Below are 23958 nucleotides of genomic sequence, written 5' to 3'. Positions count from 1 at the left end.
TCATCAGCATGAAAACAGGAGGCAGACCGACATGCAGTGTGGCTGGCCTGTTCGATCGTTCGTAGTGTTCCGTCAGACGATGTTGGGAGCTGTGGACACGAGATGGCAACCACGTGCGACGTACCCGTTCTAGAGTGACCATGAAGACGACGAGGTGAAAGGATCGAAGGATCGTGCGTCAAGTGATGAGGGAGCCTACAGTGACTCGTTCCACGATAGAAGGAGATGTGCGGGTGCCAGTTGTACCACATACCATTTCTAGACACCTTGCGGATGCCAATTTGTAGTCCAGGCGCTCTTGTCGTGTACTGCCGTTAACACCGAGACACTGGTGACTCTGACAGCAGTAGTGTCAAGCCAGAACGATGTGGACTGCCAAAGATTGTCAGAAGGTGTTTAGCGATGAAACCCGATTCGTTATGGAGATGGGGTGTGGAGGCAGCCTACAGTTCCACCCACGATACGGCACGTCACAACGCCCGCACGGCCAGCGTAATGGTCTCGGGGACCATAGCCTAAGACAGCCTGTCCCATCTGTGGTACATGGAACCTTAACGAACCAGTGTTACGCTGATGACATTCTGTAACCCTGTGTGGGGCCTTTCTTACACAGTCTACCAGAGGCACTTTTCCAGCAAGAAAGTGATTGTCCATATATGGCTCGAGTCGCTCAAGACATCCTACGTCATGTCCCGACGGTGCTTGGCCGGCCTGCTCCCTGGATCTCTTCCCTGTAGAGTATACGGGGGACCAGCTGGAACGCCAGATGCCACCGTGTCACTCTGTACATAATCTGGATGGGGCCATTCAAGATTTGTGGGACACTCTGCCTCAGGACATCAGACATCTTATCAGCTCGATGCCGGATCGTGTTCCAGCATGTATTGTAGCAAAAGGTTGTCCAACGCGTTATTGATGTTGCACTGTATCTGTCTACTTGTCTCACTGTATTTGTTTACGTATCTTGATTTGGGACGAAGTGAATCTCTCATCTGTATCATTATAACCCTCCTCCCGAACAAGCTATGAAGGCCCCAAGGCATCGACCCGCCGCCGTGTCATCCTCACCCACAGGCGTCACTGGATGCGGATATCGAGCGGTCTAAGGCGCTGCAGTCATGGACTGTGCGGCTGGTCCCGGCGGATGTTCGAGTCCTCCCTCGGGCATGGGTGTGTGTGTGTTCGTCCTTAGGATAATTTAGGTTAAGTAGTGGTAAGCTTAGGAACTGCTGACCTTAGCAGTTAAGTCCCATAAGATTTCACACACGTTTGAACATTTTGATGCGGATATGGAGGGGCATGTGGTCAGCACACTGCTCTCTCGGTCGTATGTCAGTTTCCGAGACCGGAGCCGCTACTTCTCAATTAAGTAGCTCCTCAATTGGCCTCACAAGGGCTGAGTGCACCCCGCTGGCCAACAGCGCTCGGCATCCCGGATGGTCACCCATCCAAGTGCTAGCCCAGCCCGACAGCGCTTAACTTCGGTAATTTGACGGGAACCGGTGTTACCAATGCGACGAGGCCGTTGGCTGTCTGTATCATTGCGCCTAATAAATTTAATTTCGATCCGATAATCCCCTCTTGGCGCGCTATTTTCAGTGTTCCTAAGTTTATATACCGTATGTTACTGCCATTCTGTGGGTGTTGTCGGTGTGGTGCACCACTATTTCGTTAAAATTTCACATTCGTACTTGAAAATGAACATTAAATCCAGACAGGAACGAAGGAGGTAGCATTACAGACAGCAGCACATGAACGCTACTGAAATGCTCCGACCTGCGTAGATATTTCCCATGTTTCCCTCAGGTTGAATGGCCTGTTATCTTCAAAACTACGGAAACAAATTAAATAATAGCTGAGAAAAGCCGTACAAATGCCCAAGCCACAGTGGACTTCGTGTCCTATGAATTTGTCAGTCATAAAAAAAAGAATATTGCTACGTCCAAGTCCGTATGAGACGAAAGCGCTTTCAGGCCCTCGCATTATCCTAAACAGCGAGAGCGCTTGTCCTTTCCCTTTCGTGCCACGGCGGTCTAGTGAAGCGAGTGCAGCAGACTCACCCTCGCCGCGCAGCGCCAGGACACGGCTTTAGGGGGAACGAGACCGCGCGCGGCGGCCGGAACGGCCTCTTCTACCGGAAACAGCCCCAGTCAGTGGTCCTCCCACCCATCCCCACAACCACCCCCACTGGAATATCGATTGGGATGCTGCGAGCGCTCTCGCTGCCGAGCGCCTGCGAGATTGGCCGCCGGAGCGCCGTTCCGTGTCGTATGGGCTCGAGTGCAGAGAGGCAGACTGCGAAAAAGAGTCGAAAGAAGCACGCGAAAATAAAACGATCACTCGTTAACCGGAAACGCAGAACCGGCCAAACATCTGCATGTGGCTGTTCCACAATGGCGTCCACTAACGAAAATGTGTATTTACACCACACGCAACTGAATTAAAAGCATATAGTAGAAATATTGCTTTTTAACGTCATTTTATTGCTTTGTTGGCCTTCTAAGCTCTAGCTTTATTTTCAGATTCGTTAAAATAAATAACTCAGGTTCGTCAGCAAACATCAGTGGTGTGCACTGGTGTAGACTGCATATGACAATGTACAAAGGTGAGGATAATTTTTGCAATATAGTGAAAAAGCACTATTTGCAGACGAATAAGTTCGTTAGCTTGTCTCTTCTATGTAGTCCTTTCGAAGTTTCTTTCAGTTGGTTCAGTATCTGTTTGACTGATTCCTAGTTTACTAGGAGACATACAGGTTTCCCAGTACAAGTATTAATTTTTCGAAATGAAATATTGCAGATTTCCTTTGGTCTTTATTATTTACATAATTTGTTGCTTTCACAACACATCACACAATTATTGGGTAAAACACATTTTCAGATAAATATTTGCCTTCCAACTTTTTGGCAGCCAACAACTTTTGACATAGAATAGCACTCAATTAGTCACATAGAACAGAACTTCTGGAACACAACTACATCAACAGTTAAACATAGACAACCAGCGATGCTAATTGCACAATTTACTTTTCAGATGTTTTCAAATGATCATCCAAGAAATTATATACGTAAGAATAATATTAATAATAATAATAATAATAATTATTATTATTATTATTATTATTATCATTTCAACCGTCTTTTCAAACTCTAAAAAATAATATATTTAGAACAACTAAACAAATTTAATTTTCCCTTTTGAAACAACTAGTTATTGCATATTTTTATAATTGCATACAACTGAATTAATCTCTCACTATTGCTTTAGTTAAAATTTTAAAAAACCAAAACTTTGTGATCTGGAGGAATGTCAGTGGATTCGGTAGTACACGAGTATTTATTTGAATGTATCGAGAAGAACGTTAATGAGAAACTGTACCACTGATCAGTTCCATTACAGTCGACAGATAGTGATGTAATGCCATATAGTGACATTGTGACTTTTAAACGAAACCCACTAAATAACAACACATACACCATTACTTAATTATCCCAATCTCATTTTTCATATGAAAATAAATGAATCTGCCAATTGTTTGGTTTCAATTGTTTTACGCGTCACCCTTTCATATCCAAACCATCCCTAAGAGTTCTAGCGGAGTTTTGCGTAATCACTGTCTCTCTTTTTACATATATTTAGATGTTAAGTCATATATCCACCAGTTGTTCCGGGCCTGTGCCTAAACGTGAGTTGTTGTTGTTGTTGTTGTTTATTCTTGGTCAGAAAACTGGTTTGATGTAACCCTCCATGCTACTCTATCCTGTGCCAGATTCTCCATCTCCGAGTAACTACTTCATCCTACATCATTCTGAATCTGCTTATTATATTCATGTCTTTCTCTCGCTCAACGATATTTACCTCCTACACTTCCTCCTAACATCACGTGATTTAATTCGACTACATTCCACGTTTTGCTTTTGTTGATGTTCATCTTAAACTCGCCTTGCAAGATACTCTCATTCCGATCAGTTGCTGTTCCAAGTCCTTTGCTGTCTCTGACAGAACTACAATATCATCGGCTACCTTCAAAGTTTTTACTTCTTTTCCCTGAACTTTAATTCCTATTCCAAATTTTTCTTTGGTTTCCTTTACTGCTTGTTCCATGTACAGATCGAAAAACATCGTGGATACGCTACAACCCTATCTCACTCCCTTCTCAAGCACTGCTTTCCTTTCACGCCCCTCGACTCTTATTACCGCCGTCAGGTTTCTGTACAAGTTGTAAATAGCGTTTCGCTCCCTGTACCTTAATCCTGTTACCTTCAGACTTTCAAATAGACTATTCCAGTCAACATCTTCAAAAGCCTTTCTCTATGTCTACAAATGCTATAAACGTAGGTTTGCTTCTCCTTAAACTGTCTTCTATTAGAAATCGTAGGGACAGCATTTCCTCGCGTGTTCCTACATTTCTGCGGAATCCAAACTGATCTTCCTCGTGGCCGGCTTCTATAAGTTTTTCCATTTTTTGTAAGGAATTCGAGTTAGTATTTTGCACTATGCCCTATTAAACTGAAATTTCGGTAATTTTCACACCGGTCAGCACCTGATTTCCTTGGGAATGGAATCATTATATTCTTCTTCGCGTCTGAGGTTATTTCGCCTATCTCATGCATCTTGCCCACCAGATGGAAGAGTTTTGTCAGGGCTGGCTCTCACAAGGCTATCAGTTGCTGTAACTGAATGTCGTCTACTCCTGGGGCCTTGTTTCGACTTAAATTTTTCAGTGCTCTGTAAAATTTTTCTTGCAGTATCGTATCTCTCTTCTCATCTTCACCTATGTTCACTTCCCTTTCTACAGTATTGGCTTCAAGTTTACCTCTTTGTGTAAACCCTCTACATGCTCCTTCCACCTTTTAGCTTTCCCTTCTTTGCTTAGGATCAGTTTCCCAACAGATATTCATATAGTTGCATCTATTTTCACCATAGGCCTCTTTAACTTTCCTGTAGGCGGTATCTATCTTTCCTCTAATGAAATGTGCTTCTAAATCCTTACATTTGTTCACTAGCCATTCCTGCTAAGCCAGTTTGCACTCCCTGTCAGTCTGAGATTTTAAGTGTTTATATCCCCTTTCGCCTGCTTCATTTGCTGCATTTTAATATTTTCTCCTTTCATCAGCTAAATTCCATATCTCTTCTGTTACCCAAGGATTTCTACTAGCCCTCGTCTTTTTGCCTACTTGATCCTCTGCTGCTCTTACTATTTCATCTCTCAAAGCTATCCATTCTTCTTCTACTGTATTTCTTTCCCCCTTTCTTGTCAATCATTCCCTAATGCTCTCTCTGAAACTCTCTACAACCTCCGGTTCTTTCAGTTTATCCAGGTCTCATTTCCTTAAACTCCCACCTTTTTGCAATTTCTTCAGTTTTAATCTACAGTTCATAACCATTGAACTGTGGTCGCAGTTCACATCTGCCCCTGGAAATGTTTTACAGCTCAAAACCTGTTTCCAAAATCTCTGTCATACCATTATGTAATTAGTCTGAAACCTTCCGGTGTCTCCAGGTCTCTGCAAAGTATACAACGTCCGTTCATGATTCTTAAATGAAGTGTTAACGACAGTTAAATGTACATCCCCATAAACAATGGTACTATGGTTGTCTTACTCCATAGCTTTCCTTTCTAGGTAGTAAAACACATAAGCAGTTACTTTTGTTCAAATTTTTCTATGCCTTCCAGAGCTGTACTTCCATGTCTTCCTAATCTCTCGCCATTCCTTCGACGTCTATTTCATCCTAATCAGATAGCATTTTTTCAGACAGCAAGTCGTATGCGCATCGTGCTTAGCAGAAATGGATCCAAGCGTGCCAGAGCTGTGGCTTAAATACCACCGGCACTCACAGGGATCAAAGGACAGCGAGACTATCATCCCATCAATACAGAAGAACATGAATTCGAAACTAATCTGATCATTTTGAGTTACTGCAACAAGTTACACATTACTAAAAGTGTATTAGGAGTTTCTTACCATAAAAATACACTATTTCACACAGTTAGCAATGTTGCGGCCGGGTGCTTACACCGGCATTGTCGGAGCAATCGGACTTCCTCACCTGGACGTGGTTTGTAGAGGTGTTGATGTCTGAAACCACTCGGCGACCCGTTAATGAATGGTTCAAATGGCTCTGAGCACTATAAGACTTAACATCTGAGGTCATCAGTCCCCTAGAACTTAGAACTACTAAAACCGAACTAACCTAAGGACATCTCACACACGCATGCCCGAGGCAGGATTCGAACTTGCGACCGTAGCGGTCGCGCCGTTCCAGACTGAAACGCCTAGAACCGCTCGGTCACAAAGGCCGGCTCCCGCTAATGAAACGTCCCTGTATACAACAGCCCATTATTCATTTAGGTGCTCAGATGGAACTAGAGCAGGTGGGAGAATATTGCCCCTCGATTATGTAAGTGGCTGGCGGAGCGTCGGACGCGAAGCTGAGCAACTGCCTGCTTGGGAGACAAAACGCGTCAGCAGTGACGGCTATTGACGTCAGTGAAGTTGCCACTGATAGGCGTCAGGCGCAGCTACTGGTAGCCTGAATGAGATTTTCACTCTGCAGCAGAGTGTGCGCAGTTATGAAACTTCCTGGCAGATTAAAATTGTGTGTCCGACTGAGACTCGAACTCGGGACCTTTGCCTTTCGTGGGCAAGTGCTCTACCATCTGAGCTACCGAAGCACGACTCACGCCCGGTCCTCACAGCTTTACTTCTGCCAGTACGTCGTCTCCTACCTTCCAAACTTCACAGAAGCTCTCCTGCGAGCTGGCTTTCTCCTGTTCGCCGCGTGCTACACTGTCTATGGATGTGGTGGTCTTCACCTCCAAGTTAACTTCTACTGAAGATGGTGGTTTTCGGCATCACATACACACACACACCGATAAGGTTAGCAAAGGACATCAGAGACCATCTGAGAACGAGGGTATGATTCGGGGGTTAGGTTACCAGTACTTCTCTGGCAGCTACACCCCCTCCCTAGAAGAGACAATAGGCCATACTGAAACTTCCTGGCAGATTAAAACTGTGTGCCGGACAGAGACTCGAACTTGGGACGTTTGCCTTTCGCAGGCAAGTGCTCTACCACCTGAGCTACCCAGGCACGACTCACGCCCCGTCCTCACAGCTTTACTTCTGCCAGTATCTCGTCTCCTACTTTCGCAGGAAAGCTTCTGTGAGGTTTGGAAGGTAGGAGACGAGATACTGGCAGAAGTAAAGCTGTGAGGACGGGACGTGCTTGGGTAGCTCAGATGGTAGAGCACTTTCCCGCGAAAGGCAAAGGTCCCGAGTTCGAGTCTCGGTCCGGCAAACAGTTTTAATCTGCCAGGAAGCTTCATATCAGCCCACAGAGTGAAAATCTCATTCTGGAATAGGCCATACTGTCTAGGTGCGGCCATTGGGTGTCAATGACTTCATTTGTTCTGATTTTATCGTGTAGTCAGCTTGTATAGGAGTCTAGCCGGAGTTGAACTATTGCCCATCTTTAGCCTTCGCATGTGCTGGTTAGCAGCCCTCTTCCACTTTGTCAGCTTCTTGAATAAGCACTTCTTTCATTTTCAATACACCTTCTTGTGAAATGGCGTCTGGACTTAAAGCTGACACTTTCCTCTGTGTGATGTAATGTTACTTAGCATCGCAGGAACAGTACGTGGCATCCAGCAGTGTTATTTTGCAACACTCTTCCCCCTTGAAGAAATCTGGTCTCCATAATGTTACCTCTCTACATTTCTGGGCAGCAAATATTTTAACATACGTTTTATAAATTGACATGAAAATACAAGCGTTTTCTCTTTATCTTACTCTAATTGTTAACATAAACAACTTATTTCATGGGCAGTCATTAATCTAAAGTTATTTTGATAGCAAGCTAGTCTGCTAGCAGCTGGTGCATTGGAAGTTTCACAGTTAAGCTGGTTCTCTGCTTGAAGTAGACATAGATCATACATAGCTCGGTCAGAACCATATAAACCAAGAAATTCATGGTCGTATCCTATGGTACTGCTCACTGTGGTACTGCCCAAAATTCTGGAACATTCTCTCAGCAGTAATAGGACCACCTTACATGGCTATCATTTCATCCATTGATTGGTTATAGGGTTTAATTTAAGTAATATAACATTCTGAATCGAATCTTACAAGTTATCTCCTAATAGTTTTATTATATTTCGTACAGTAGGCCTACTTCGGCGATACTGCCCTTGTTAAGTACAACTGAGAATATTAAAGTTTGTAATATTGTACGAATTATAATAAAACTACTAGCAGCTAACTTGGAAGATTCTGTTCAAAATGTCATATTGCGACATGTTTCACGCTGCAGGCTGCAGTTCCAACTATACAAAGTTAGTCAATTAAGTTGGTCAGGTTTTGACTTGGTAACACATCTAATGTTTTTTCTGATACAATACAACGACGGCCGTGTCAGATTCATTATACACTGAAACGCTAAAGAAAATAGTATGGGCATGCGTTTTCAAATACGGAGGTATGTAAACAGGCAGAATACGAAGCTGCGGTCGGCAACGCCTATATAAGATAACAAGTGTCTGACGCAGTTAACGATCGGTTACTGCTGCTACAACGGCAGGTAATCAAGATTTAAATGAGTTTGAACGTGGTGTTATAGTCGGCGCACGAGCGATGGGAAACACAATCTCCGAGGTAACGATGAAGTATGATTTTTCCGTACGACCATTTCACGAGTGTACGTGAATATCAGAAATCCAGTAAAGTATCATATCTCCGACATCGCTGCGGCCGAAAAAGATCCTGCAAGAACGTGACAAACGACGACTGAACAGAATCGTTCAACGTGGCAGAAGTGCAGCCCTTCCACAAATTGCTGCAGATTTCAATGCTGGACCATCAACAAGTGTCAGCGTGCCAACAGGACTTTTTGAAACAAACATTGCTTCTAAAAGTCCTGGGTCGTATATTGATGTTCATGACAGGCTCTGCACATTATTAAGTAATGACAAATGTAATGTGGTGGCTTAAGCCGCTTTAAGCCTTATGCGTGAAGATGGTCCTTGAGTGAAACCGAGTGATATTTGGGTTTAAAATTAAAGCAGCTGATGCATTTTATACTTATTTTCTAATCGTTCTCCACCAAAACCATTCACTTATTCTACGATGTGTTGTCCTTTACACAACCTGTCCTGTTAACACATGATTATGAGCTTCTTTTAATACTTCTTTGTTCAGTGCTGTAGGTACCACGACATACGACTCAAACTTTGTCACCCCACATAGTAGGCCATTCTGTACAATGAACTGTGGCTGCGTTTTGCAGTCTGCCACTCTTCAAGACTTCCACTAAGCACTTACATGACCCCAGTTTTTCTCCTCAAACCATCCGCATTCCCATTCTTCCTGCTGTATTTGTACATTACCTCAAAATGGAATTCAGTTAATTTAATTGCCCATCGAGTCAATCTGCTTGAAGCATCTTTCAATTCTAACAGCCGCATTAATGCTGCATGATCGGTTACAGCTTTGAATTTTCTGCCATACAGCTATATTGGGTGCTCATTGCCATCTACTTCCCAGCTCAGAATGCATCCAATCATGTGGTTACCCACATCACAGGGCAGGATGAAGTCTTTTTCGTAATTCGAAAATCTTCACATAGGGCTGTTTGTTAGTTCCTTTTTAACCCCTTATATTGGCAGTCAGCCATCCTCTGAAATGTCACACTCTTCTTCAACAAATGTTTTAATGGCCTAATAAAATCCGTAAACTCTTTGGAAAACTTACATTATCCTAAAAATTACTGCAGCTGTTTCACAATTCATGGCGGCAATAAATTATGGACTCCACATACCAATCTCGGGTTGATCTTCATGCCGTCATAGCTCTTGGCCTAGGTAGGTAACTTTGGCCAAAGCAAAGTGACACTTCAGACTACTCAGTTTTAACTTCTTAAATTCTTCTTCCCGACACTGCAAGTGATCCTTCTCCTCTCTAGAAAAGCGATAACATCATCGCGGTTTCAGCATTTAAGTAATAATAATCACAACAGAATCCGTATTTCCTTGTCCCATATGATGATTTTTTGCGCACGATGACAACAGGTGCTAACATGAAGTTATCACGCTCTTCAATAATATCATAATTTAACTGTTGTTGATACACTCCTCCACTGGTTGCGGGTAGTGAGTTATTCTGTACGGCTTCTTATAGACAGAAGGATTACCCCAATATGACCCTGTGTTGCGTCATGGGTGTCACTGGCAACGGTCCACTAGGGCTGAAGAAAACCGCAAACTCTGTCAATACCATTTCTATAGCTACCCCTTTCTTTCCTGTTCAAATGCTGCAGTTTTTTGTGTAACACCGATGCATTGATGGTTTTCTCATGCAAAAAGTCCTTATTGACCTGTATAAATCGTCCTCATCCAAATGGCCAATTTGACAATCAATAACCCCTTTGGCAAAACCAGTTAGTGTGTGCGAAAATTATACACAGTAACTGGAATCTTGTATTCTCAATTTACTGCTGGATGCGTATTACTCTCCCATGTATAAAGCAATGTAATGTATCCAAGTCGTTATTGTGTTCCAATGGAAAACACACAAAACGTCACACGGTAGGCCAGCACCTATACTTATCCAAAGTAGTTATCGTGTGCCTTTCGGCTCTCTCATGCTAACTGAGCCTTAACGATTGTGTATGCGTTTTAATCGATTCCACTTTCCTGCTAGGAGAACATTGCGATAGCATATCATTCGCAGTGGTCTCCCCCAGTCGGAAAAATGCTCCACGGAGTTCGACAGTATGTGGCGGGGTGGGATATAACTGCTCATCCCTACATGAAAGAACAGACCACCAAACTCGGTAAGTTTCTTGCCGTTCGTCCTCTTTACTCTACACTGATAGGTACTGGTTCAGCAGACAAAAGCAGCGTTGAGAAAAAATCGGCTAAATAACGACCAAACAAAAGCCTCATAACACAAGATTGGTGGTAGCATCTGTAAGTTCATAAATTTTGGGCGTTCGGGATGCTAAAAGAATTGTTCGAAAATGTTTTTAAGTTCAACTAATTAGGCTTTATTGTCTCAAAAACATGTTGTAAAAATCTATCCAGTCCGTATTTACGCTCAAATTATTGTTGATGAAAGTTAATAAGTGTTTTTACTAAATGAAACCACCTGGCAGATTAAAACTGTGTGCCGGACCGAGACTCGAACTCGGAACCTTTGCCTTTCGCGGGCAAGTGTTCTACCGTCTGAGCTACCCAAGCACGACTCACGGCCCGTCCTCACAGCTTTAATTCCGCCAGTACTTCGTCTCCTACGTTCCAAACTTCTCAGAAGCTCTCCTGCGACCTTGCAGAACTAGCACTCCTGGAAGAAGGATATAGCGGAGACATAGTTTAGTCACAGCCTGCGAGATGTTTCTGGCGGAATTAAAGCTGTGAGGACGGACCGTGAGTCGTTCTTGGGTAGCTCAGCCGGTAGAGCACTTGCCCGCGAAAGGCAAAGGTACCGAGTTCGAGTCTCGGTCCGGCACACAGTTTTAATCTGCCAGGAAGTTTCATATCAGCGCACACTCCGCTGTAGAGTGAAAATTTCATTCTGTTTTTACTAAAGTTCTCCACACGAAAGCAGCCAGAAGTTCATCTGTCCGATTCCAATCATGTTCTGTGCAACCACTGACCCACAGGTATTCGAGAGTTGTTATTACATCAAATCGTTTAGTAGGCTTCTTAAAAAGAAGTGCTCTCCAAAATATTCCGAGATGTTCACGAAATACGAGCCGCAGAGGTTGAAGTACGACCAAAAATTTCACACGACATTAACTTGCAAACTAAGTTTCTTAAAAGGTCCAAACTTTTAATAACACGTTAATACGTCCAATACCGTAGTCGCTACATAAATAAAACAAAAGACCTGACAGAATGTAAGATTTTCTTCATGTTAACAAAAAAAAAAAAAAGAGTAGCGCGGTACTAAGCACAGTATGACAGTCCCTGAGCGACTCCTAGAGACACAGTCAGAACAGCTCCAGCCCTTAAATATTCACAGTTATTTCCTGAGTCATCCAATAGGATTACAGATAGCAATTTATAAAAGAACGTCTGTATTTACGAAATCACATTTAATTTAAATAAGATAAAGCACAAATTATCCCCAAAATGAAATAGTAATTGATATAACACCTATCTTCTCTTCTAGTTGGTTTTCTAGAAAAGCATGCCCACTAGGACATACGTCACATGATTCATGATTCCACAACAACTTTCTCACAGATACATTTTACATATATTTCTAGTGAAGTAATACAGCCACACTTTATGTATGCTCTCCATACAATCTCTCAGTGCCTCCACAACACCTGCATAACTAAATGTGATTAAAGAAACATTTTCGTAATAATCACTATTACTTACCAATCTATCGTAACAAGAGCACAGAAAATTCTAGAAAAGTCATTTCTTTGAAGTGTATCTTTTTTGTTGTAACTTCAGCTGATATTGCAAATGAATAATTCACATCCCCTGTCTCAGTTTCGTAACAGCAGAAAAGTTATTATGCGTTTTAGGTAAATTTTATATTTCGAAAATTGTTGAAGATAATGAACTATTTATCTTTACGCTGTAGTGTATCAATACAGAGTATGAAGAAAATCGAAGAACATTTAATAGAACCACTTCAATAATCATCTTGAGTCTGAAGCTCTTCTGTCTGTGTTTGCTTACAAATAGATTTGCTTTTAGAGAGGGTCCGCCTGGAGCAAAATCACAATTTTTCTTTTCATTTTTATACCTCAGACATGTTTCACTGAAGTTTTAGCATCATCAATGGTTTTTTTATTATTTTCTGTAAAACAAAAAGGTTTTGCTATTTGTACTCATATAAATTTGAGTTTTTATGGCAGTATCTACGTATTTGAGAAATAGACATAATTTTTATATATGCCTTATTAGCACATGCTGTGGTTGTTCTGGATTTTATGTTAATTAATTAAGTGGTTTTCTTTCACAGTTTATCATCTGTAACCATAAAGAACTTAATTTAGAACAGTTATTTACTTCGAAAATTTACGGTTGGGCATGTTACGGTTATGCGTGCTATTAACTAACACTATGTGGAAGATTGTTCCCCAAAGATGGTCTGTGTGAGTAACTTCCAGCGTCACCGTTTACAAACTGCAGAAACAAGATGACTGATAGCTGAACATTTGAATGTTTTCTGGGTGGGAGTTTTGAATCTTTTATGGGGTATATCTATCATTTTATGTGTGTGTGTATGTGCGTTTCACAGTTTGTCATCTGTAACCACATAGAACTTAATGTAAAACAGTTATTTACTTCGAAAATTTACGGTTGGGCATGTTATGATTATGTGTGCTATTAACTAACACCATGTGGAAGATTGTTCCCCAAAGAAGGTCTGTGCTAAGTAACTTCCAGCGTCACCGTTTACAAACTACAGAAACAAGATGACTGATAGCTGAACATTTGAATGTTTTCTGGGTGGAAGTTTTGAATCTTTTATGGGGTATATCTATCATTTTATGCGTATGTGTGTGTGTGTGTGTAGGTGAATTTGTGTGAGTTTTGTTTATTTAATTACTATCTTCATTTATTTAATTTTTTTATTTGTTTTGTATGTTTTGTGTGTCTGTGTGTGTGTGTTTGTGTACGTCTGTGTGTGTGTGTGTGTGTGTGTGTGTGTGTCTGGGAGGGGAATTTAATGTGTCAATGGGGAATGCCCGTTGTTAAATACCAGATGTGTCGTTTTTGTTTGTATTTGTGTTGTTGGTTGCTCTTAGTTTTCTGTGTATCGAGTTGCCTTACCTGTAGATCATTTTTAACCCTTGTTTTTTGAATATGTTCCCTCTTTAGATAAATACTCAGTGTGCATAACAAATCGTACGCACGCTGTGGCCCAGCTCACGACCCCAGTGGCCGGCAACAGCTGTGCTGATGTGAGAAAAAAAGAGCTGCTCTCTCCCAGCTACATGGCAAGACACCATCTAAGATCTCTTACTTCATTGTAAGGTGTAAACACTAGGAATAATTTGATTTTGCCATGATGTCTATTCAAGAGATCCAACTCCCGGATTGTGCAGTGCCCCATGCGGCAACACTTGTATATGCTCTCGAGTATTCCTGCTTCAATACAGTAACTGAGCAGCTTGGACCCAATGATGCCAATTCATTGTCCCTTACTCCCTGTAATCTATAAACCTGGAAATTCAGTGTCTTTTTACTCAAGACGTCCAGACTAGCTACCAACACATGATCCCCTGTGTCCAGTAAAAGTTGTGTTATGTTTCGTTTATCACGCCAAGAAAGCAACTCTTCATCTGTAGATATGTCTTAGTAGCATTGAATTTCAGGGAAAACGAATTTCAGTGATTGCGGAATTCCTCTTGGTGTTCAACGACCCTCTACCACGCCGTTCCTTTTTCCTACAATCCCATGCATAATGTTTAATCACTTCTCACTCGTAGCACTGTGGGTGGTGGCATTACGTCCGAATGTGGTACACATCTATGACATTTTATTGTGTTGGTGCATAAGTTCGTAGCGTTTCTCCGTAAGTTTAATGAATACAAAAGACACATATGACAGATGGTTCAAATGACTGAGCACTAAGGGACTTAACATCTGAGCTCATCAGTCCCCTAGAACTTAGAACTACTTAAACCTAACTAACCTAACGACATGACACACATCCATGCCCGAGGCAAGATTCGAACCTGCGACCGTAGCGGTCGCGCGATTCCTGACTGAAGCGCCTAGAACCGCTCGGCCACAACGGCCGGCACAAATGATAGAGACTTTAGTTATCAGTAATATATTCTCCTTCACTATTTACAACGGTCTGTCAAAACTGGGATAACTTTTCGATTCCGCGACTGTAAAAATGTTGTGGTTTGAGGCGAAGAACTCGTCGAGCCATGTTTGGTGCTCGTTTTCATGCGGAAAGGAACTTCCTTGAAGCACTTACTATGTACCTACATGTTTAGTTTGACGTTGATACTACATAATAATATTTTATGATCTGAAGATGGCAGTAGCCGAAACCGGTGATAGTGAAATGTGAAAGTTTACGTGATCAAGGCGGACCTGTAAAGTGCCAAAAATATGACCATGGCCTCATTTTCAGACTTTATATCTTCAATTGATATCCTTCAAGGTTGTTCTTTAGTGAACGAAAGAGGCGAAAATCTGAGGGTGCAAGATCAGTTGATTAAGGTGGTAGTGGAATGACCTTGCAACCCAACTCCTGTATAGTGTTTCTGTCATTCTATCAGAATGCGGGCGGGCGTTACGGTGTTGTAGCATCACATCACGCCGTCGTCCTGGTCGTTGTTCTTGGCCTGCGCCTGTGCTGACAATAAATGTCAGCAGTGATGGTTACACCTCAGGGAAGCAATTCGTAGTACACCACACAGTCATTGCTCTACCAGGTGCATAACATTATCTTTTGTGGATGAGCGCAAGTCTTTGTACGGGAAGTTGCTGCTTTGTTTGGGCTCAACCATTCCTTTCTTTTCCTTAATTAATATATTTTATTTTATGGTAAGGTCCTGTGGGACCAAACTGCTGCGGTCATCAGTCGCTAGGCTTACACATTACTTAATCTAACTTACGCTGAGGACAACACAGACACCCATGCCCGAGGAGAACTCGGACCTCCGACTGGGGGAGCCGCGCGAACTGTGGCAAGGCACCTTAAACCGGGTGGGCTACCCCGCGCTGTTTTCTTTTCCTTACGTTATCATAAAGATACCATACTCGTCACCAGCAATGATACAGGACAGAAATGGTCTAGGTTTTGTTCACGAGCCAATTGATGACGAAGCAGGAAAGATGCTGGCTTTTGTGATTTTGGGTTACGGCATGCGGTACCCATACACCCGATTTTTGTACCCCATTGTATGTAAATGTCACACTGTGGTAGAATTATCACAGTTCATAACATTTGCCAGTTCTCTTTTGTTGTGCGGAACTGGAGTGATGAGCGTAACAAACTAACTTTTCCTTGTGAGAGTATATTTATACATTTTTAATTTATTGGCTTTCAGGACGCGCTCGTACAGGCATCCTAATAGTGGAACGTCAGTCATGACGATACGAGCGGGAAGACAACACAAGTCCCAATCCCCGAACGGAGCAACTTTTCGAGCCGGCCGGTAATAGAACCAGGACCCCTTCCGTCAGTAGTCCACCGCGCTGCTCACGTAAGCTACCGAGGTGGATGTGATAGGTTACAGTAATCCCTGAAATAACATCAGTCTCCGTATTGATTCTCAGCGGAAACTAGGGAACTCGCTGTCCACGAACGACATTCCTTCTCTGGTTACATGGAGAATCGTGCTAACCAAACTGCAAAACACGTCATTGACCCGCTCTTCTAAGAGCTACTGTTTAAAATGAGATAACTTTTCACGACGACTTACTCAGATCCGTCGGTTTAGATCGTCCACTATGTGCAAATGTTTCATTCTACTGGCAGCTGCATGTCAGATTTTCAGAGTTGCTTCAAGTTCTGTACGAATTTTGTGAGCTGTTAAATACATTACGTTAACTGTACCTGGCAAGCAAAGTCTTCAGCACAGAACTTCGTTTGAAATTTGCTATGATTAGTGAAGTACTTTGGTATTCGGCGTTTCGCGCAACTGTCTTCAAGTAATCCGCGCTATTTAGGTGGATGAAATGGGGCCTGAATACTAAGAGCGCAACTGGCAGGGACTGAAGGCGGCGCTTGCCTTGCTTTTAGAGACCGCCTCATATGGAGCTGAGGGCGGCTGCAGTCAGGCACTGCTAACAGCCGACATCCCTTTCCTCGCTCTACCAAGCTGCAAGAACACGAAACGTTAAATAAGCGGAAACGACAACTACTGATAACGTTATTGCTCCATCAGCAGAGCAGAGTCATTCCTTTTTCGGATAAATATTCTACTTCGCTCGTACATCTTTAATCCGAAGTGTGTTAGAGAAATTATCAGAGCCACTGGTGTAAAAACTGTAACTCAAGTCTTAACAGCAGGCCGGCCAGATTGCCCGAGCGGTTCTAGGCGCAACAGTCTGGAACCGCGCGACCGCTACGGTCGCAGGTTCTAATCCTGCCTCGGGCATGGATGTGTGTGATGTCCTTAGGTTTAAGTAGTTCTAAGTTCTAGGGGACTGATGACCTTAGAAGTTAAGTCCCATAATGCTCAGAGCCATTTTTTTCCTTAACAGCAATCTTCCTAGAGTTCGTAATCGGGCGCTGGGCTGTGAGTGTGAAACATAGAATGAATGGCTCTGAGCACTATGGGACTCAACATCTCAGGTCATCAGTCCCCTAGAATTTAGAACTGCTTAAACCTAACTAACCTAAGAACATCACACACATCCATGCCCGAGGCAGGATTCGAACCTGCGACCGTAGCGGTCGCGCGGTTCCAGACTGAAGCGCCTAGAACCGCTCGGCCACACAGGCCGGCTGTGAAACGTAGACATTTATTTGTGAGTCATGTTTTAAATCACAACGATAGCTGCTGAGTGAATCTCTTCAATGTGTTAGTAGTTTAAATGCAGAAGATCGCATTTATCCACTTAGTATATGTAAGAGCAATCAATCAAGATTCCGATAAAGACCAATACATGAAGCGCCTGTTAACAAATCTGTCACAGTTTCAGTATATGTGCTTGGCGACTAGTCTCGAGCCAACTGGCTCATTCTCAACCCTAACCTATTGAGGCTGCACTGGAAGTGCCTTCTCTTGATAATAAACATGAAAATGGCAATACGTGCTGTACAAAGTGATCGCACATGACTCTCAGAATCAAGATGAGCCAACTTAGCAAGCCAGAATCGGTGAACTGCGGGCACTTTGTACAATATGTATTGCCATTTTGATGTTTATTATCAAGAGCAGGCCTTTTCAGTGCAGCCTCAGTAGGTCAGGCTTGAGAAGGAAACAGTTGGCTCGAGACTAGTTGCGAAATGTATGCACTGCAACTGTCATAGATTCGTTAATAAAAGCTTCATTAAATGACATGATTATTACGAATATTAGCCAGCTATATTCTTTAAAAATGATTTTTATTTTATAAATCATTCACGATGAGCCCAGTTTATCATATTGCTATTATCAGGTGCTCTGTTAGCGATTGTCTTAATACAATGGTCTAGAACAATGATCAGGAAACTTATAATACATCGTTAGGTGTTTTTATCTTGCATGTAATATCGTTGCTGCCATGTCCTGTCTTCCTTTTTTAGAATTATTAGTTTCTCCTCAAATGTACGCTGGAGACGTATATGTGACTTTAGTTGGTATTTATGTATGCTGTTTTTATCTTGACAACTTGGATCACAGTGGATGAGGAAAAGGGAGTGTTCATGAACATCCTTGAGGAAATAAATGGAAATGCCGTGTGGCTAGGGCCTCCCGTCTTGTAGACCGTTCGCCTGGTGCAATTCTTTTGTGTTGACGGCACTTCGGCGACTTGCGTGACGATGGGGATGAAATGATGATAAGGACAACACAACACCCAGTCGCTGAGCGGAGAAAATCTGCTACCCAGCCGGGAATCGAACCCGGGCCGTTAGGCATGGCATTCCATCGTGGTGAACCCCCCCCCCCCTTTTTTTTCCCTTTTTGTTGATCTCATTTTGTTCGTTGTATATGTTCTGGCGGACGTCTCATGACGCTTGTTCATGTTCATCGTTGATCGGTTAACTCCGTTTTTTTTTATTACAGAGGGCAGCTAACCCTATAATTTTATAGTTCAGGTAAGTTTTGAACTCACTACCCTCCAAGCAACAGTCTAGAATCATAACCACTACACCGTGGTGACTGTTCCACATCCATAGTAACAGTAATAGCAAGATGAAGAGTATAAAACTAAGAGGTAACATGTAGAAAACATCATAAATCAGAGACACTAACAAAATTTTTGCAATAAAATAAAAATATAACATAAAAATCTCAAATAAAACTAAAAAATTCCAGACAAAAACATAATTAAAACCAAACGTATAAAAATAATAGAAAACAACCGAATTTCCACTCATCACTGATTTATAATGGTAACTGCGGAAACATGTAATATCGCTGATCCGCTGTTATCCAAGCTGTCAAGAGAAAAAGATAGATAAATACCAACTAAAGTCACATACTCGTCTCCAGCGTGCCTCTGAGGAGAAACTAATGATTCTAAAAATAGACAGGACATGGCAGCAACGATATTACGTGTAAGGTAAAAACACTTGATGATGTATTTCAACTTCTCTGATCACAGTTCCAGACCATTATTTTAAAGTCATCGCTTAGAGAGCACCTGACGATGGCAGTATGCCGAAAGGTGCTCATCGTGAATGAATTTTAAAATAAAAACTCGCCGGCCGAAGTAGCCGTGCGGTTAAAGGCGCTGCAGTCTGGAACCGCAAGACCGCTACGGTCGCAGGTTCGAATCCTGCCTCGGGCATGGATGATGTGTGATGTCCTTAGGTTAGTTAGGTTTAACTAGTTCTAAGTTCTAGGGGATTAATGACCTCAGCAGTTGAGTCCCATAGTGCTCAGAGCCATTTGAACCAAAATAAAAACTATTAAAGAGCAGTGTGGCTGCCTCATATTCGCAATAATCATGTCGCTAGAAGACATATTTTGCACTGGTGGCCCCAAAGAACAAAGTCTTCATGAGACATTAATCAGATTGCTGATAATCTATCAAAAAAATGTTGAAAGTGAAAAAAAAACATTATGTCGCAAGTTTATGACACATGAGGTCAAATCTGCCTCTTATTTGCTGTCTTGTAAGATATTAACAAAATTGTTGCTAGAATATATGTGATAGGCATGACTAAACAGTTTAATTTGAAATGAAAACTCCTGCCCAAACACTTATGTGTTGCAGACATATCCAAGAAACTGTGGAAGAGCAAGCTGAACATGTTTCCACTATCGTTACTTGGAATGCTTTACGGTGAACTCTAATTACAGCGTCGCACTGTTTACTAGTACATGGTCTCAGTTGATGTGAAGGGCGTTTTCCAACACGACTTCTCTTGAGATACGGTGTAGCTGGAAGTACCGTGCGGTATCGACAGCATCTCCGTAGTCCACGCTCGCCGCGCCGCGGGCCGCTCGCCGCTGCACGAGAGCCGGCACTTGTGACACTTGTGCCAGCGTGCCGCGGGCGAGATCGCTCTTCCTTCACTGGCCGTTCTTCGAGGGGTGGCGCCATTCATGCGCGCCACCAAAGGACGCGGAATCCACGTGACCTCACTGCCAGCAACTCCGAGGCCAACGAGAAAGACACGCCGCGGCGCGTACGTCACGAAGTTAGGCTTGCTCTCGCTCGCTCGCTCAGCTCAGCAGGCAAACTACCACCTGTCAATCGTTACTGGATGTGTACGTACAAATGAGAATTGCATCTTCTGCCGGAATCCGCTATATGGAGTCTTACTGTTATTAGTCCTACAATGATAGGAAGTCCATAGGCCTACTTATAATTTGTTGCGGTTGTACAGGAGTACAATATAATTAAAATCATACCAAAATTTTTATCAGTTGCATAAGGCACCACCTCCCGTACGAAATGAGGACTGGTAAGCAGAAGATACTAAACGCTATAAACAAGCCGTTATATCAATTATGTCGAATACTGATCTTAAATTAAATTTGATTCTAGTAGTGTTAATCAATAAGACTTCATAACAGCCGATTCCAGTACAAGATGCTATTCTCGTTAGTACGCCCGGCTGCGAGGGGTTAACAGGTTTAGAAACACATTTTGTCTACTGAGCTGAGCGAGCGAGCGAGTTTAGGCTTACTTTCGTGGCGTACTCTAAATCAACTGGTGAACAGGATGCGAACGTGGCCCTGATTGAACAGTGGGCTCTTATGAACAAACTTACCGTCAACCATACAAAGACGATCGCAATACTTTTCACCAGACGCCGACCGGTTTTAAACACTAGAGTGACTATAAATGGCCAACTAATGCCTTGGTCAGCAGTTGTTAACTATCGGGTGGTTACAATGGAACTGCAGCTGCTCACGCAGGCACAGCGTGGGCTGTAATTATCGTATTGCAGCGATCGTCGTAGATCCGTTAATGCATTCCAGTTTTGCCCAGCAGGTGCAAATCTGGTGCTGTACACTGTTTGTATGACGATATGACATCCACGCTGTCATCTGACAAGCCATAACGTGAGTGAACAGTATGCCTATCGAGAAGAGAGACGTGCTCTGTCAGAGATACCGTTTTATGTGAACGGCAGCAATTACAGTGCTACAATTAGAGAGTTTATGCGACTGAAAGGTCTGAGGAGAGGCACGACGTCATTAAATGGTTTAAAGAAAATAATAATGGAATTCGAAACCACGGGTGAGCTTGGTGTGGCACCTGGAAGAGGAAGGCGTCCTATCACGGTGGAAGTTGTTGAAGAGGTTGCTGTTGCCTTAACTAACCAAGCAGCAGTGCCCCGGGTAGTGCTAAGACTGGTGCAGCGTTACGAGAATTGTCCCTCCCGTGGGCGACAGTGTGGAAAGTTTTTGCGGTCTATTTTACACTTGTAGCTGTACAATATCTGGTCGGTGCAGCAACCGAAACCTCGCGATCCGCTGCAACGTTCTGAATTTGCTCTTCGGTTTCTGGCATGGATCCAAGTGGATAACATGTGGCCCAGCAACATTCCATGAAGAGACGAGGCATATTTTACACTACAGTGTACAGTGAAAACACAGAACTGCCAATTTTGGAGTACTGTTGAACCACATGTTGGCATCGAAGGGCCATGACACTCGCCGTATTTTACCGTGTAGTGTGGATTCACAAGCACCTTTACCCTCGGTCCATTATTCTTTGAGGAGACTACACACAGAGGGTTTTTCAGGTGTACCGTGACGCCTCCTTGTACAGCACGCGATTCCTGCTTTGGAAAACCCCTGTTTTCATTCAAGATGGGGCAACCACTCATTCGCTCGCTCAATGAAAGACCATCTTAATACAACTTTCCACGAAGTTGTTATCTGCAGACGTTTTCCAGGTACATGGCCTGCAAGATAACCTGGTCTGGATCCCTGTGACTCTTGAGATGGAGATACCTAAACGAATGTTAGAACCAGGGACGCGTTCGGTCTTTTCTTGATCTGAAGATCAGTATACAGGAACACGTTGCTCATAGCAGCTGTAATTCGGCATCTCGTCGACGTCACCGATGCTCATATGGAACATATCATATAAGCGTCGGTTAAAAGTACAATCAGCATTATACTTGTCTCACTTGTTTCACATTCTATGACCACATCCCGTTGTTAATGGATTACATTTGGAAACATTTCTATATGCATTTCTTGCATTCGCAGCGCCAGATTTGCTTCTGGTGGACAAAATTGGAACTAATTTGTTTTCCAGCTTAAATCCGTTTCGCTTTAATGCACTTGGATATCTAGCAAGTTTCGCTGCCACAGATTAATTACAGAGCACACTGGACCTCTGTGAGTAGCTACACTATCATTATGAGCACCTGGTGTCTAGGTGGACATTTAGACGGAACACTGTTATAGACTTACCGTGGGAAGGGAAATAAACAAGTAGTCTGCAGCTGCACCCTCTTTCTCCCTTCTTCAGAAGCAACACTCTCAATATGAAAACGAAATTACAGCTGTACGGCGTAACGATCTAACCTACTCTAGTCTACGGATCCAGTTTATGGACACGACCTGTGCCACAAATTACAAGGCACTTCAAATAATTCAAAGCAAATGGTTGCGATGGTCACTCAGAGCGATCTGTTGAATGCGAACCACAGAAATACACGAATCACTGAAGGAGTGATACTTTCACCGAAAAGTACAAGATAAGGAACGAAAATGTTTGACAATATTCATGCATTACGGGACACCACACGTCAACTGAGTGCAGTTCGAACCCTCCAACCAACAGCATGACATCGTTTCAAGGCACCTAGCTGAGTTTTACAAAATTGTGGTAAACTATAAAGAACTGATCGCCATATAACCCCGACATCCCACAGGCTTCATAAAAATACCGTCGCCGCCACATTCTTGACACATGAATGCAACAATAAAGAGAAAGTTTTACACCTGACCTTCCACAAAAGCAGCAAAATCGCCAAAGGAGATAAGGCGACAGTAAACAGTACACACACACACACACACACACACACACACACACACACACGTTTCCCCCAGATACGGAGTATCTATAGACTTATGAAGAGCAGTAGGAAACAGTACATCAATGTAGTACCTCGCTACAAAATATTATTAATATCCTGAAACTTATATAAGAGTATCAGCATTCAAGACGGTTTCGTTCTACCCAGAAAATTACCACTACTTGTCTATAACCCAGCACCACAGAAGAACCTAAGAATTCAAAGTTATGTGTAATTCATATATTTCGTACACATAGTGTAAATAAACTTATTAATGTGCTAAATTTTTGTAGATGTTTGATAGCATTTACTGCAACCTCGTCCATCGATACAATAGACACCAAATGGCGACGAGTTGGTATTTTTGCATCAGCTGCTGAAGGTCTGCTTTTACTGTGGCAGTGGCCGGAAACACATCAGTACCATTTTCGTAGTATTTATATGTGGGACATATATTTTCGACGTGTCTGTAATTCGCGCATTCAGTGGCAACTTCCTGAGAGTGATATCCCTCTGCATTTATTCAGTTTCAGAGCCAACAAAAAATGGTTCAAATGGCTCTGAGCACTGTGGGACTTAACTTCTGAGGTCATCAGTCCCCTAGAACTTAGAACTACTTAAACCTAACTAACCTAAGGACATCACACACATCCATGCCCGAGGCAGGATTCGAACCTGCGACCCTAGCGGTCGCGCGGCTTCACACTGAAGCGCCTAGAACCGCTCGGCCACTCCGGCCGGCTCAGAGCCAACAAACAATCTCTTTGCTAACGGCAGTTGGGAGACTCATGGGAGCACAACATACTCACAAAATTGTAGTGACTGTTGC

The 23958-nt window shown here is 42.8% G+C and overlaps 1 pseudogene; it reads right to left on the bottom strand.

The window, feature by feature from the left end:
• Positions 1-1412: 1412 nt before the first annotated feature.
• On the bottom strand, positions 1413-1530 carry LOC126104954 (5S ribosomal RNA; annotated as a pseudogene).
• Between the last annotated feature and the right edge of the window lie 22428 nt (positions 1531-23958).

Source organism: Schistocerca cancellata, chromosome 1 (genome assembly GCF_023864275.1).
Source record: "Schistocerca cancellata isolate TAMUIC-IGC-003103 chromosome 1, iqSchCanc2.1, whole genome shotgun sequence".
Taxonomy (NCBI): Eukaryota; Metazoa; Arthropoda; class Insecta; order Orthoptera; family Acrididae; genus Schistocerca; species Schistocerca cancellata.
The sequence above is the reverse complement of the archived record's forward strand: the minus strand, read 5'-3'. Positions and strand labels throughout refer to the sequence as shown.